Source organism: Mirounga angustirostris, unplaced genomic scaffold (assembly GCF_029215605.1).
Source record: "Mirounga angustirostris isolate CCGP_5_RB_7025 unplaced genomic scaffold, mMirAng1.0.hap1 SCAF_2, whole genome shotgun sequence".
Lineage (NCBI taxonomy): Eukaryota > Metazoa > Chordata > Mammalia > Carnivora > Phocidae > Mirounga > Mirounga angustirostris.
The window spans coordinates 27,815,484-27,830,649 of record NW_026991710.1 but is presented as its reverse complement, the minus strand read 5'-3'; positions in this window follow the sequence as shown (position 1 = coordinate 27,830,649).

Sequence of the window (15,166 nt, the reverse complement as noted above, 5' to 3'; positions counted from 1 at the left end):
GAAGCCTGCTTCTCCCTCTCCCACTCCCCCTGCTTGTGTTCCTGCTCTCACTATCTCTTCTCTCTCTCTGTCAAATAAATAAATAAAATCTTAAAAAAAAAGTCTGTTTCCTGATTTGTATCTCTCTCTCTCTTTTTTTCCCCTTTACTCATTTGTTTTGTTTTTTAAATTCCACAAATAGTGAAATTATATGGTATTTGTCTTTTTTTCTGACTGACTTATTTCACTTAGCATGATACTCTCTGGCTCCGCTCATGTTGTTGCAAGTGGCAAGATTTCATTTTTTTATGGCTGACTAATATTCTATTATATACAAATCAAAACTACAGTGAGATATCACCTCACACCTGTCAGAATGGCTAAAATCAACTCAAGAAACAACAGATGTTGGCAAGAATTTGGAGAAAGAGGAACCCTCTTGGTGGGAATGCAAATTGGTACAGCCACTCTGGAAAACAGTATGGAGGCTCCTCAAAAAGTTAAAAATAGAACTACCCTACCATCCAGCAATTGTACTACATAATTATATCCAAAGAATACAAAAATCCTAATTCAAAGGGATATATGCACCCCAATGTTTATAGTAGCATCATCCACAATAGCCAAATTACGGAAACAACCCAAGTGTTTGGCGACTACATATCTTAGTTTTTCTTTTTTCATCTTGATATATAATAAATACCTATATCTATATCACTTATGATTAGAGATCAATAGATTTAAATTCAAAAGATATCTCATTCCAGTTACTGCTGCTATTTTTGTCATGACATAAAATACTGAATTCTTACGTTCATGTCATAGACATAATGAAATGGGAAAAAAGTATCTTCAGAGATTTGGCGATCCATTAAGCCTCTCAAACTTTTAATATCAATATCTGAAAATAGGAATAATGGTACAAACTCAAGAGGGCTAATATATTGAGTAATTCAATATAGTATAATTCTTTTAATTCCCCATAAACCAGTCTAGTCATAGTCAGTAATGACAGAAGTGGAGTTTGCTTTTGACAGTCATACTTTTTTTTTTTTAAGGTTTTATTTATTTATATGAGAGAGAGAGAGCACGAGCAGTGGGGAAGGGCAGAGAGAGAAAGAGAATCTCAAGCAGGATCCCCACTGAGCAGGGAGCCAGAGGCTACCAAAGCTGTTCTGTCACGGAGCTCAATCCCAGGACCCTGGGATCATGACCTAAGCCAAAGGCAGATGCTTAACCATTGGCAGTCATACTCCTCCTATAGGAAGATACATGCCCTGATAGTAAAAGTTAGTAACCTTACTTTTATATGGCTTTAGAGTCGACAAGGCACAATTTAACAAAATTGATCTTGCAATCCTGTTAACAACACTATGGTTTAGCAATGAGGGAACAGCGTTAGCTATTGGTAGAACCAGGATGCAAACCTGTGTATTCTGAATCTGTGATCAGTATTATTTTCACTAGAGCATGATGAAGGAAATAGAAATAAGTTATGATGACAAATAAAAAGAAGGTATAGATTCACCAAAACTAATTTTAATCATGAAAAAATCATGACCACAAAACAAAAAGGAAGTGGCAATTATAAGAAAAGACATATAAAATCTCATTTTGAGATCCAGAAGAGAACACCTACTTCAACCAATAAAGATCATAAAATAATCACTAGAAGTTTAAGTTGAGTAGATTAAAAATTTTACTGAGTTCACGTCAAGATTTATGTCTCATTGCCAGTACAGAAAAATACACAAATATAGGCATTTATAAATGCAGTATTAAAAGAGAGGGAGATAACAATTATTGAATATCTACCATGTTCTATGAACTAGAAATTTTACATACAAATGTTCATTTCACATATAGAACTTCTAAAAAGCATTATTTAAAAATTACCTTATATGGTCATCCATTATCATTCCCATTTCTATGTGAGATATCATGATGAGGATTATTTTCTTTTTTTAATTTTTTTTTTTATTTTTTAAAGATTTTATTTATTTATTTATTTATTTATTTGACAGAGACAGAGATAGAGAGAGCAGGAACACAAGCAGCGGGAGTGGGAGAGGGAGAGCAGGCTTCCCGCGGAGCAGGGAGCCCGATGTGGGACTCAATCCCAGGACCCTGGGATCATGACCTGAGCCGAAGGCAGACGCTTAACGACTGAGCCACCCAGGCGCCCGAGGATTATTTTTATAAAGGTACTATTAATGCTTGAAATGAATATATATCCTTCAGTTCTCAGGTATAATGTTCTCTCAACATATATCCAGTACTTTAGAGTTGTCACTTGTGTTGTTTATATTATTTTTACTTTATTGTTTTATCTTTCGTCAATCACTCAGAAAATTATTGTGGATTCATTTATTTCTCCTTGCAGTTTTCTCACTCTTTGCTTAATATAATCTAAATTTATCAGAATATTTATATCTTTCTCATGAAATGAATGTTATAATTTTGTAATACATAGCACTCTAATAATGCTTACTGCCTTAAAATCTAACATGTCCTAGATTTTTCTAATACTATTTGATTTATTTTGCCATTCTTTTACTTTCTCACCTATTTATTCCTTAGCTATTTTAGATGTGTGTCTTGTATAAACAACATGTTTTACTATTTAATAAGGTGTAACAAACTCGGTTCTAACTGATGAATTTAGTTCAGTTACATTTAATGCAGTTACTACTATAGTTATGTTTACATCTCCCTGTAATTTTTTCTTTGATTTTCCATTTGTCTCACTTGTTCTATATATTTTTTTAAGATTTTATTTATTTATTTGAGAGAGAGTGAGAGAGCACAAGTGGAGACAAGGGCAGAGGGAAGGGGACAGAGACAAACAGACTTCCCACTGAGTGGGGGCTCAATCCCAGAACCCTGAGATCATGACCTGAGTCAAAGTCAGATGCTTAGCCAACTGAGCCACCCAGGTGCCCCACTATGTTTCTTTTCCTTTACTTTCTTAACTTACTTGATGAACTTAGAAATTTTAAAAGTTTTGTTGAATTAATATATACACACAAAGAACTTCACATAATAATCATAGAGCTTGATATATTAGTACAAAACAAATCTGGTAATAAAAATCCAGGTCAAAATTAGAGCATTACTTGCAGCTCAAAGAACCCAGTAGTGTCTTTTTATAATCTCTCTTTATAAATTCTCTTTCCTCCTTCTTCTACAAAGATAACCATTATCCTGACTTCTAAGACTGTTATAAATTAACTTTGTCTATGTTTGAAATGTATATAAATGGAATCATAGAGCAGGTATTCTTTTTGTCTGGTGACTTTTGCTAAATATGTTTTTATAATATATTTTTATACTTACGTATAATTGTAATTAGCTTAGTGTCAGTGTTTTATGGAATCTAGTTTTAATGTACTTAAATTTTTAACCCTTCTAATGTTTATGAATTTTTTAGTTTACATTTTTTGGTTAATATAAACATCAAATATGTTCACAACATTCTTGTACATGGTCTCTGTTGCATGAACACATGCATTTTCTAGGGCAGTGGTTCTTAACCAAGGATGAATTCCACCTCTCTAGAGGACATTTGGCAATGTATGTATGTGACAATTGGAGAGGGTGGTTACTACTAGGATGCAGTTGGTAGAAGATAGGGATTTGGAAAAACATCCTATAGTCACAAGATAGACTCCCAAAACAAAAATTATTCTACTCAAACTGTCAATCATAACATGATTAAGAAATCCACTTTAGGGGGTATACTTATGAAGTATTGTGATCTAGCAGAGTAAGTCCTCGTACTTTACTCCTTTAATTTACCCTGGTACTATTATACTTTACATTTTTAGACAAAATTTTCATCAATATTGATTTCCACTCAAAAGTTGCTGGAAATTTTATTAGGATTACATTGCATCCATAAATCAGTTTGTAAAAAACAGCCATTTAAAATTGAGTTGTCCAGGGGCGCCTGGGTGGCTCAGTCATTAAGCGTCTGCCTTCAGCTCAGGTCATGATCCCAGGGTCCAGGGATCGATCCCCTCATTGGGCTCCCCGCTCCGCGGGAAGCCTGCTTCTCCCTCTCCTACTCCCCCTGTTTGTGTTCCCTCTCTCGCTGTGTCTCTCTCTGTCAAAAAAATAAATAAAATCTGGGGCGCCTGGGTGGCTCAGTCGTTAAGCGTCTGCCTTCGGCTCAGGTCATGATCCCAGGGTCCAGGGATCGATCCCCTCATCGGGCTCCCTGCTCAGCGGGAAGCCTGCTTCTCCCTCTCCCACTCCCCCTGCTTGTGCTCCCTCTCTCACTGTGTCTCTCTGTCAAATAAATAAATAAAATCTTTAAAAAAAAAAAAAAAAAATAAATAAATAAATAAATAAATAAAATCTTAAAATAAATAAATAAATAAATAAATAAAATTGAGTTGTCCGATCTATAACTCAATTAGATATTTTCCAATGACTGTTTAAGATTCTCTCCATATTGTTTAAAATTTTTCCATTTAGAGGTTTTGTATATTTGTGGTTAAATTTATGCTGTTCTTTTACTGGCCTTGCATCCAATGTTTTATAATGTATGCATTAATTTTAATAACTTACTTATAAGTTCTTTTGTATTTTATTTGAATGTTCTTATGTCATATGTGAAATTGACAGTTTCATAACTTTTTCTCAATCTTCTCTTTTTTTAAATTTTTGCTTTATTTTACTGGCTATATGGTCCAGTAAAATATCAAATAAAATAGTTTTAAGAGTCATACTTCTCTTATTCTTAAGTAAGATAACTTTCTTACTGTATATTCAGTATTTCATTTTTTTCTTTATTGTTCAGTTTGAATATTTTCTTCTGACCTACAAACCAATTATCTAATTCTCTCCTCAGTGGTGTGTAATCTGCAGTTACAACATCCTTTGAGGTCTTATTTCAAGTTTTTATACATTATTTTTCAATGTAGAATTTTCATTACTTCCTTTCTTTTTATTGATTCTAGTTCTGTGTCAAAGTTTTCATTCTTTCCTTTTAATATTTTTGAAGTCACTGAGCCTAGTTGGTTTAAAATTCATGACTCATCACCATTATCTGGATCTCTTTGGGCCTCTTTCTCTTATGCGTGGTTTTTCTTTGTGGTCATGGCATTTGTCTCTTCTTATGCTTGGCTAAGTTTTCTACTGGTCACTGTGAATGTAAAATTGTAGAGATAATTTGAGGTTCTGTATGATGTTATCTTCTTTAGAAGTTTGATTAAATTTGCTTTTGCCAGCCTACTAGCCTAAGGGCAATAATCATGATAATCAAGTAAAAGATTAAGTATTCAAATTGAAGGGTTAGTCCCTGTGAGGACTGATCTGGTTCTGGTTCTCCCTTACTCCCAGTGTCTAGGCCTTCTGAGACCAATTTAAATTTTGAATTGTTACTGGGGACTTTTCTCCATAACTGGATTAGTACTTCAATTTTGTTCTCCCAGCCCTGTAAGGAAAATGTTCCGTGAGTTTCCATATATTGTAAACACTTATTAAGTGGTAGCTCTTATTAAATTTGTGTTAATATTAGTATCAGGCTCTTCGCAAGTACTTGTGGCTTACTCCTACCTAATTAGATAAATACTATGACTTTGGCTGCAAGACTATCTCCAGGCCCACTGAAGTTAAGACTGTGTTTGCTGATACATTATGTTCTCTGGAAAAGACTATCTCAGTAATTGATAAGACTGAATCTGCATTTGACAGGCATCACAGATTTCAACTTTGAAAGGCTTGGGGGAGCAGGATCTGACAAATGGGATGGGGTGGAAGTGGGCTCTTTAACATTTTAAATGTACATAGTTATGTAAATGCACATAGTTATGTGTTAAAAAGCAACATTTTCTCTATTGAGTTCTCAGTGTTCAGAATAGAAACCAGAGCAAATTAAAATTATGTAATGAAGCAAAGATGTTTTTCTCAGCCAGGAAATCATTTGCCTTGTTTTCTTCTCCCATGATGATTCACATCAGAAGAAAAGATGTAAAACTGCTAATATAAAATTAGCCAATTAGAAACAGAATGTTGGAATCCATCAGTTTATGTGTGTTGCTTCCAGTTGCCTTCCTGTTCGTTTTAAGAAATATTTTGGCACAGAAAAAGCTGTCATTTTCCTCCACTTGATTCAATATTATATTACCTCTTAAAAAATGGATAAAGCTAAATGTCCCATCAGACCTACACCCTAAGAAAAAGCTAGTTGGTAAAGGCTTGTCTTTATTCAAGTGATGATATATTTCCTTTACAACTTTCCTATCTGCCATTTTAAACAAATTTAGTTTTCCTTGTGATTTTTATAATGGTGGTTATTCCAGTCACTCCTAGTCATCTCTCCATAATTATTCACTTAAATGGAATAAATTTTATCTCTTAAAGTTCCAAATTTAAATGTTTACAGACCTTCAAGGTCTATATGCTTATATTGATCATATTGGTAACATATGTTCATGTTAGTATAGATGTGATTCATTTTCTGTATACAAAGATGTTACTTTGCCTGTAAGTATTTATGAGCTTCTATTCCTACCTGTAGTTACTCTCACATCTTAGGATTGGGTCAGTTCTTCTTATAAGGTATTGAATATAATTCAAATTTCTTATAGGATATTGAATCTAATTCTAGTTCTTCAAAATAATGAAATAGTGGTGTGGTACTTTTACAAAGGAGATACATACAGCATCTTTTTTTTTTTTAAAGATTTTAATTACTTATTTGCCAGAGAGAAAGAGAGAGCATAAGCAGGGGGAGTGGCAGGCAGAGGGAGAAGTAAGCTTCCTGCTGAGCAAGGAGCCAGATGCGGGACTGGATCCCAGGACTCTGGGATCATGACCCAAGCCTAAGGCAGAAGCTCAACCAACTGAGCCACTCAGGCTCCCCACATACAGCGTCTTGACACAAATATTCCATGTCTGTCATAGTCTACCATTTGGGCTGAGTGTTATAGTCATCTCTTTCTATAATATATCTTTTAAGAGTTTACCACAGCCCACTTTAACTAACACTCCTCTTTGGAGTATTCTCAAATCTAAGTTAACTATTGTCTCACATACACCCTAAATTCAGTTTCACCTTGCTAACTGCTTTCTACATTGTTCATTTGGGTAAGTGATGGCTCCCTCAAGATCACATAACTGAAATCAGTCATCAAATTCACCTTCCAGCTACTAACCAATCCAACTTTTAACTCTTCTGTTTCTAGCAGTTCTACCAATTTAATTGAATAATTAAAGTCAATAAACCTTATTGGGTATAGATATGTGTGAGGCACAAACCATTCTCCAAAAGAATGTATTATCTGGGGCGCCTGGGTAGCTCAGATGGTTAAGCGTCTGCCTTCGGCTCAGGTCATGATCCCAGGGTCCCGGAATCGAGTCCCCCATTGGGCTCCTTGCTCAGCATCATCCTGCTTCTCCCTCTGCCTGCCGCTCCCCCTGCTTGTGCTCTTTCTCTGACAAATAAATAAAATCTTTTAAAAAAATTAAATAAAAGAATGTATTATCTATGTCTCACAATGCAGTATACAATTTTAAGTTATAGGATCAGCTTTTACTCTAATTGATGGGCCTGGAAAATAAAAACATGCCGTTCTTATTCCCCAGATGATCTCTGTAATGTAGATTCTCAGATTTGTCTTGTCACTGAGATGAGGGAACAGAAGGCAAGCTGAGGACAAAGCAGAAGCTGACACGCCACAACCCCTCCCCCATAGGATATATGTGACATTCCTCAGGCACTCCTAGCTGCCCTAAAGGAAAAACAAATAGTTAACTTATAGAGTCTCCCTCAGTTTACAAATGTCTTAGCAATCTACAAGAACAAAGCATTCTTATCATCAATAACCTAGCTTCTAGAAGGAAATTAAATGCCCTTAGAACCTCAGCCCATTGACAGATAATTGAAGTGGGCAGAGTGTAATGTTCCTCCAGGAAGCTCCGAACTATCTTCATGTTAATGTCTTACTCGAGGGGTAAAAAAACCTCAACTGACAATGGCAAGGCCTCGGGTATCTTGTAGGTCCTCTTTAGCATATGAAAGTTAATTCTAAATCTCCCTTTTCCTTTACCTCCTCCAACCCCGTAGTATATAATCAGCCACCCCTCCCAACCCCCGTGCAGCCTCTCTTTCTGACCACAGGTCCTGTCCCCGTCCTTTAATAAGCCACAATTTGGCACCAAAGACGTCTCAAGAATTCTTTCTTGGTCGTCGGCTCTCCACCCCATTGAACCTCACCTATATTCCAAAACCCCATCAACTGGACACATGATCCTCGAAAAATACATTATTTTCAAAGAGTGTTTATGGCACACATGAAAATGCCCAGGGCCCTTAGGAAACAATCCTAATTAACCAGGCTCCTTGGCAATTTTCGTATGTGAATAAGATCACCAATATTATACAAAGATTGACCATGCTCTTTACTCACCAGTGGTCATGATAGCATAGAAGAATCACAATGTGCTCTTAGATACATAACGAAATTTCCTTTTCTCGTTCAGGTAGAATGCGGTATTTGAACCAGTGCTTCATCCACTGACCGATCAAGATTTACTAGAATTTTCAGTGTCATATATTTGATAATTTTTCCTCTTCATATGGCCTGACTTTCTGTATCCACATGGAAACTACTTAAAAGTTTGTGCTCCCACGATTAACTTTGTTTCATCTAACAGTGAAATCTTACTATACACAAGGCTTCTGCTTCCAACTAGTTTCTCTCAATTACCGTATCTGATAGTAAATGTGAAACGTAACAAAAATAAAAAATTATTTAGGGATGACTTAAAAGTCCTTAATTATTTCACCTCTAGCAAATTGTGGAAATAGTCTATAAACTGGATTTCAAATTGAGGTCTCTTTTGAGACGTAAATCCAATCATAAAAATATGAAATAAGAACCATGTTTCCTCTTCTAGAATTTAATACACTGTATTGTCCTGTCAAAAGAACACACTTGGGAGAAGACATAGCTCAATTTATATACTGAAGGGAATTTCACAGTTTATTTCTCTAAGTTTCAAATACGTCAATCTCCTTTGTTGTTGTTGTTGTTGTTTTGTTTTATTTTAACTATTGGTGGTCACAATCAGTGAAAATTTGCACTGCTGCAAGTTTTTAAGTGGAAACTCTTGCCAACAAACACCAGCTGTACTGTGATCTTTAACTGATAATTTCACTATTGAACAGCTTCTTTTATCCTTTTCTTTCATAGCTTGGAAATATGTGGTGAGAATTTCAGATCTCCACACATACTTTAGAGTGTTTTAAAAATCATACAGTTTCCATGATGGAAGAAATTCTAGATAAACAACAACAGAGAAGAAAGACAAGTGGTTGTGGCATTGGTTTAATTACTTCCACATTCAAAGCACAAGCAGGGATCCTATTTGCATCTAATCTGTTAGAATAATGATCACTTCTGCCAGACATTATTAAATGGTTGTGCAAGCCAACCAACTCCATAAGATGTCGCTGCAGAACTAGGGCCTCAGAGCACTGATAAATAGACCAAATAAATCTGAAAAGAAAAGAATTTTGATAAGTTAAACAAATCAAGCTTTCTGAGAATTTTAATAAGCTATTGACTTTAAGACCCTTATTATAAAAACAACATAACTAATTTCCTTCTACTGATGCCTTATTAGGTTTTTCACTTAATGTTTAGACATTTATTTTGCAATGGACAGGGCAAAACTTATGCTTGCCTATTATGAAAACAAGAGCATTTGTTGATTCATTATTTGGAATTATTTTATATTAAACGAACCATATGTTTTATAGTGAGGCTTGAATTCTGTTATCCCTTCAATCATTCAAGATATCATTTTATTTCCAAACTTCCAAAGGGAAGAGATTGCAAATAAGCCATTAACACTTTCAAAACCCACTGTGTCTGATTTACTGGACTGCACTCACAACAATAGTGCATACTGACTAAAAGAAATGTAAAAACCATACCAGAGGCAGAGCACATACAATTTTCATTTCCAGATTCAAAAGGTTTAAATTCTGCCATCCTCTTAGACACAGTCTAGATCTTCTGACTGTGAATCTCCACAGCCTATGAGTTCCCATTGTACTTTAAGATCTTTTGGTTTGTATTACTTCACATTTTCTAGCTTGTACCTTAGTTGTCTATGTGCTTGGCTTTGATTACTCAAGCTTCTTGAGATTGGACATCCTGCCTTCTTCCTTCTTATATAATAAAGTGAACATTGCTAAACTAGCAAAACACAAACAAATCTCATGCATGCAGAAAGCTCTACAGTGTAGATTTTTTATCTGTACTAATCCCTGCAAAACTGAAAGTCAGTTTTAGAATCCTCCCCACTTTATCTGTAGGAATTTGTTCCCAAAGTTACACCAAGACATGACCCAAATTTGATATTAATTATGGACATAATTCTTTCCATGAAGCACTCTCATTGCACATAGAAGTCACTGAATAAATATTTGTCTTTTTCTGAATTCGTAGACATCACAAGCAGCCCTCTCCTAAATAGGTATGAGTTTCTTGTCATCTGACACTTTGCTTACTCTCTACTGAACCACAGCATACCTCTTTTCACTATCCCATTTGGGGGCTGCAACAAACCTGCTTTGGGAAATTTCATAAATAAGTTTTTATAGCTTCTCTTCTATTGATTTATTTAAGGTTGTTTCACATTACCTCTACTCATCAGGATTCCTGATTGCAAACCAAAGAAATGTTCTCTATCTTAAGCAAAAAAGGAATTTATTGAAAGAACATCCGGAAGGTTACAGGAAGATGAAGCTGGCCTCGGTGAGAACAGCCACAGAAGAACCAGGTAGAACAATAGTCTTCTCAGGATGCTGGAGCTTCTACACCACATTTCACTGCCATCTCTGGGCTCTGCCATTCCTCAGGCTGCTAGGCACAGCACTCACCACAAATAATCTCTCAAGGACCCTTGCTTTTTTGGTGGTGTCTAAAAATGTAATGCTTGAGTGGAAGCATATGCTTGGCTATCTTTATGTAACTTGAGAGGCTGAATGGAAAAGCCAACTCAATTTTCCATAAATGATCAGGAGATAAGCCCAAGCTTCTGTCTCTATGACACATATCTCCCAAAGTTCCCTACTGATAAGATATAAGGAAAAGTAAAAATAAGGAATTACTTGATATAAGATGGCAAACAAGTTAAATAGAATTTCTGACAACTGTGTGGCATTCAGACTAAATCTCCTGCAAAGACACCTAGGTGGCAAGAGGCCCTTAAGCAACTAGGTATTCTGAGTAAACACTAAATCAGACTTACGGACTTCTGTTACACAGTTTAGTCTTCCATAGAAAGTGCCCATTATGGTGTAGAAATAAAAGTCAGTACTGTAATTAATAAAGGTTAGAAGGGACCTGTGCCTCACCTCTTCGACTTTGGGAACCATTTCAAGGTTTCACACCTTGAATCTCTGACCTGAGCTCCTACCAGTATGACTGTGCTCAAACTCTAGCTTCCAGGAGGTAGTGTGAAAAGGGTATTCTCTTTAGAAAATGTCTAGCTAGGCCTCAAACCACTATATGTTTATTGTGAATGAGACACAGACCCATAACACTAAAGTGGACTAGGAATAGAAATTCAAAAATTAATTTTATCTCTTTAAACTCTTCCTGTATTTGATAAAGTTTGATCATTTAATTTAAAGATTTTATGGACTTCATTTTATATAGTATTTAACCTTTATTCGTAGAAAATTGTTTATAAAAGTTTTCAAGGTAAAAGGAGACTTCTGTTATGAAAATATACCACATTCTTATATAAATTATACAAATTACTTATAGTTTAGATTTAGTGAGTTCTGAAGATTGAGATCTTCCATAATTACACTATGGGGACTATGTAGAGTTTTATTATCACTTGCTAGAGCTTCAGATTAAGAAATCCTTCCTTTGCCAATGGGATTAAAAATACCTGGCCTTCTTCCAGTAGTTTCAACCAAGTTTGTATGTCCCTCCGTGGACTGGACAAAGGTTAGCTCAAAAAAAAAAAAAAAAAATTTAAGTGATTTCTATCCAGTCTTCAATTTTTTCACTGGAAAAATATACGGAGAAAAACACTTTGAAGTTGCTTCATTTCTAAGATGTTGCTATATATATTACTATAGAGGGAGAGAAAAATAATCATTTCGCCAGTAAGTAGCATTAGGTATTATTTTTGTGTCTTTACTTAAAGGTTTTAAAAGTAATAGTTGATCTTTGACTATATATCTCTTCCTCCTCTAAAATAAGGGGGATGGGGAGCCTGGGTGGCTCAGTCGTTAAGCGTCTGCCTTCTGCTCAGGTCCTAATCCCACAGTCCTGGGAATGAGTCCCGCATCAGGCTCCTTGCTCCCCGGGAAACCTGCTTCTCCCTCACCCACTCCCCTTGCTTGTGTTCCTTCTCTCTCTGTCTCTCTCTCTTTGTCAATAAGTAAATAAAATCTTTAAAGAAATAAAAGTAAAATAAAATAAAAATAAAAATAAAAATAAGGGGGGGATCTATGTCCCTTTCTTTAAAATTAAAAAAAAAATAAAGGATGCCTGGGTGGCTCAGTCAGTCAAGCCTCAGGCTTCAGCTCATGTCATGATCCCAGTAAGGGTCCTGGGATTGAGCCCCATGTCAGGGCTCCCTGCTCAGCGGGGAGTCTGCTTTTCTTCTCCCTCTCCCTCTGCCCCTCTACTTTTGCCCTTCCCCCTGCTCATATGCGTGCTCTCTCTGTCTCTCAAATAAATAAATAAAATCTTCAAAACAATAATAATACATAAATAAATAATTAAAAATTTTAAAAAATCGAGGGAATAATAATATCGCATTGTGTTCTTTAAGTATAAGACTGGGCACCTGGGTGGTTGAGTGGGTTAAGCAACCAACTCTGGATTTCAACTCAGGTCATAATCTCAGGGTCCTGGGATTCAACCCCGTGTTGGGTTCCACACTCACTGGGGAGTCTTCTTGAGATTCTCTCTCTCTCTCCATGTCTGTCTGCCCCTCTCTTCATGCGTGCTTTTTCTGTCTCTAAAATTAATAATCTTTAAAAAAATAAAAAATAAAAATAAACATAAGACTCATTTTATAAGCCTAAATTTGAGCCATCTTAAAAATGTTTTTTCAAGATAGAAAAAAAATGATTGCTTAATGTTTCCTTATTCAGGATATTCAAATTTATAAATCCCTTTAACTACATACATCATTCTTGCTGGAAAATATAAACCCAACAAGCTTGTCTTTTTGATACTATATTTTATTTCAAATGAAATAAAAAAATGCCATAGACAGTTGATACAAAATATTAAGAAAAAACTGGTTTTCTAATTGCAGGGGAGAAGAGAAAAACTGGCAAACTCATATATTAGTTGAAATTATTAGTGCATGAAGCACAGAGGTGACGCTGATCGGTTGACAGACCTCCAATTTCACACCACTACAGTACATTCTTTGGTAAATTTAATGGAAGAAAGAGCCAAACAACCAGAAGCAATCTAACACATCAAACAAATGTCTGTTTAATAGATGCTGGTTCCTTAGAAAATGCTAATAACAGTGCCACGTGTTAAGTTTTTGCAGAGTCAGGAGTTAACATGATTATGTTCCTGTTGGTCACCACATGCTGTCCTTGCCATCATCATCGTCTCCTGCAGAAATAAAATGCCTGGGGGTTACCACAGGCTGACAGACATAGCATGCCAAATTATACACTGCATCACACCATATGCCAAACCACAGATTAGGACACCACAGCACTGCAGAAAGAAGTCTTCTGATTTTGAGGACTTTAGAGAAGACGTATATTTTCTGATCCATTATCCAGAATTATTTTTATGAAACTGATGATAAAATACCCATGACAGGGTGTGAGTGCCAATGAAATCCTAATTAGAAGAAAAATCTAAGAACCCAGCCCTGAAGAACTCACTAAGTTTAACGAAAGCGTCTGGGTTCAGCTAGCGGCATTTGTTCTACTCTCATTTTTAATTAGCATCAAGGAGTTTAATTAGAAGTATAGCATATGAGAATCACAGGGAATGCAACAGCTAGAAGGGACCAAAGACTTCTCTGGTGCAGCTGCTTTATTTTTCCCAGTGAGTCAGGGAATATGTGGGGAAAAGAGGAGATTTAGGGACTAGCAAATACAGAGCCCAGATGGAAACATGCATGCTTATAGGCCTGCTTGAAAAATGCACACACACATAGAGTACATTCATTAAACACCTATTTTTTCTTCTAGGATTGTCTTTTTCTTATAGATTGTGGTGAGATCAGTACTAAGCAAGGAAACCATGCAAATGACAAAGATCTTTATTAGTATATTATGCTTTTTATGTTTTCTCAGAACCCCTCCATAAAAAACCAACTGATCCTCATTTATTTATTCAATAATTATTTTTGAACAACATTTATGCACCAGACACTTCACTGGGTAGGAAATAAAATGTTCAGGAGGAAAGAGAATGGGAATCTTCTGTACCACAGAAAGAAGTGTTAGAGCATGTCTAGCTATCTCATTACATGTTTTACATTAACTCATGTACCAGTTAAATTCAGTTTTACATCATGATATCAAGTTCTCCCCAGCAACTGCTGATATGACAGTATTAATGAGTCAATATGCTCTTAAGCAAACAGCACTAACACAAGAACCAAGAGTTCTATATTCTAGTACTAGTTCTGCTAGAACATAGGCTAAAGAAAAAAAGAAAAAAAATAGTCAAATCCCTTAATATCAGTTTATTCGATTAGATGATGAAATGGAATTACACAATTTTAAGGCCTTTTATACCTCTAATTTCTTGTTTTTATGAATTTGTTTATACCTAAATGAAATAGGGCAAAGTGATATGAAAATGTGGGGGCTTTAAGGAAAGACTTCTTGATATGACTTATTAGGATGTTCAGGTTCAAATCCTTTGCTTAACTAGTTTCTCTGCCCACATTTCTTGTCTTTTGAGAGTATATACTGAATCATGTGCATAGGAATATTTTTGGTTCAATTTCAGACCTTGAATTTTATCTATTAAATTAAATGATGTCTTGGATGAGAAGGTATCTAATAGAATTGTTTCATATGAATTTTTCAAATGGTAAACTAAATGAATTTTCCAGGTGATCTTAAACCAGGTAGAAAGAAGACAAACATGAAAGGAATTCTTCATGTATTTCTAATAGTTCTAACTTATGAAGTAAAACCAAAGATGAAACT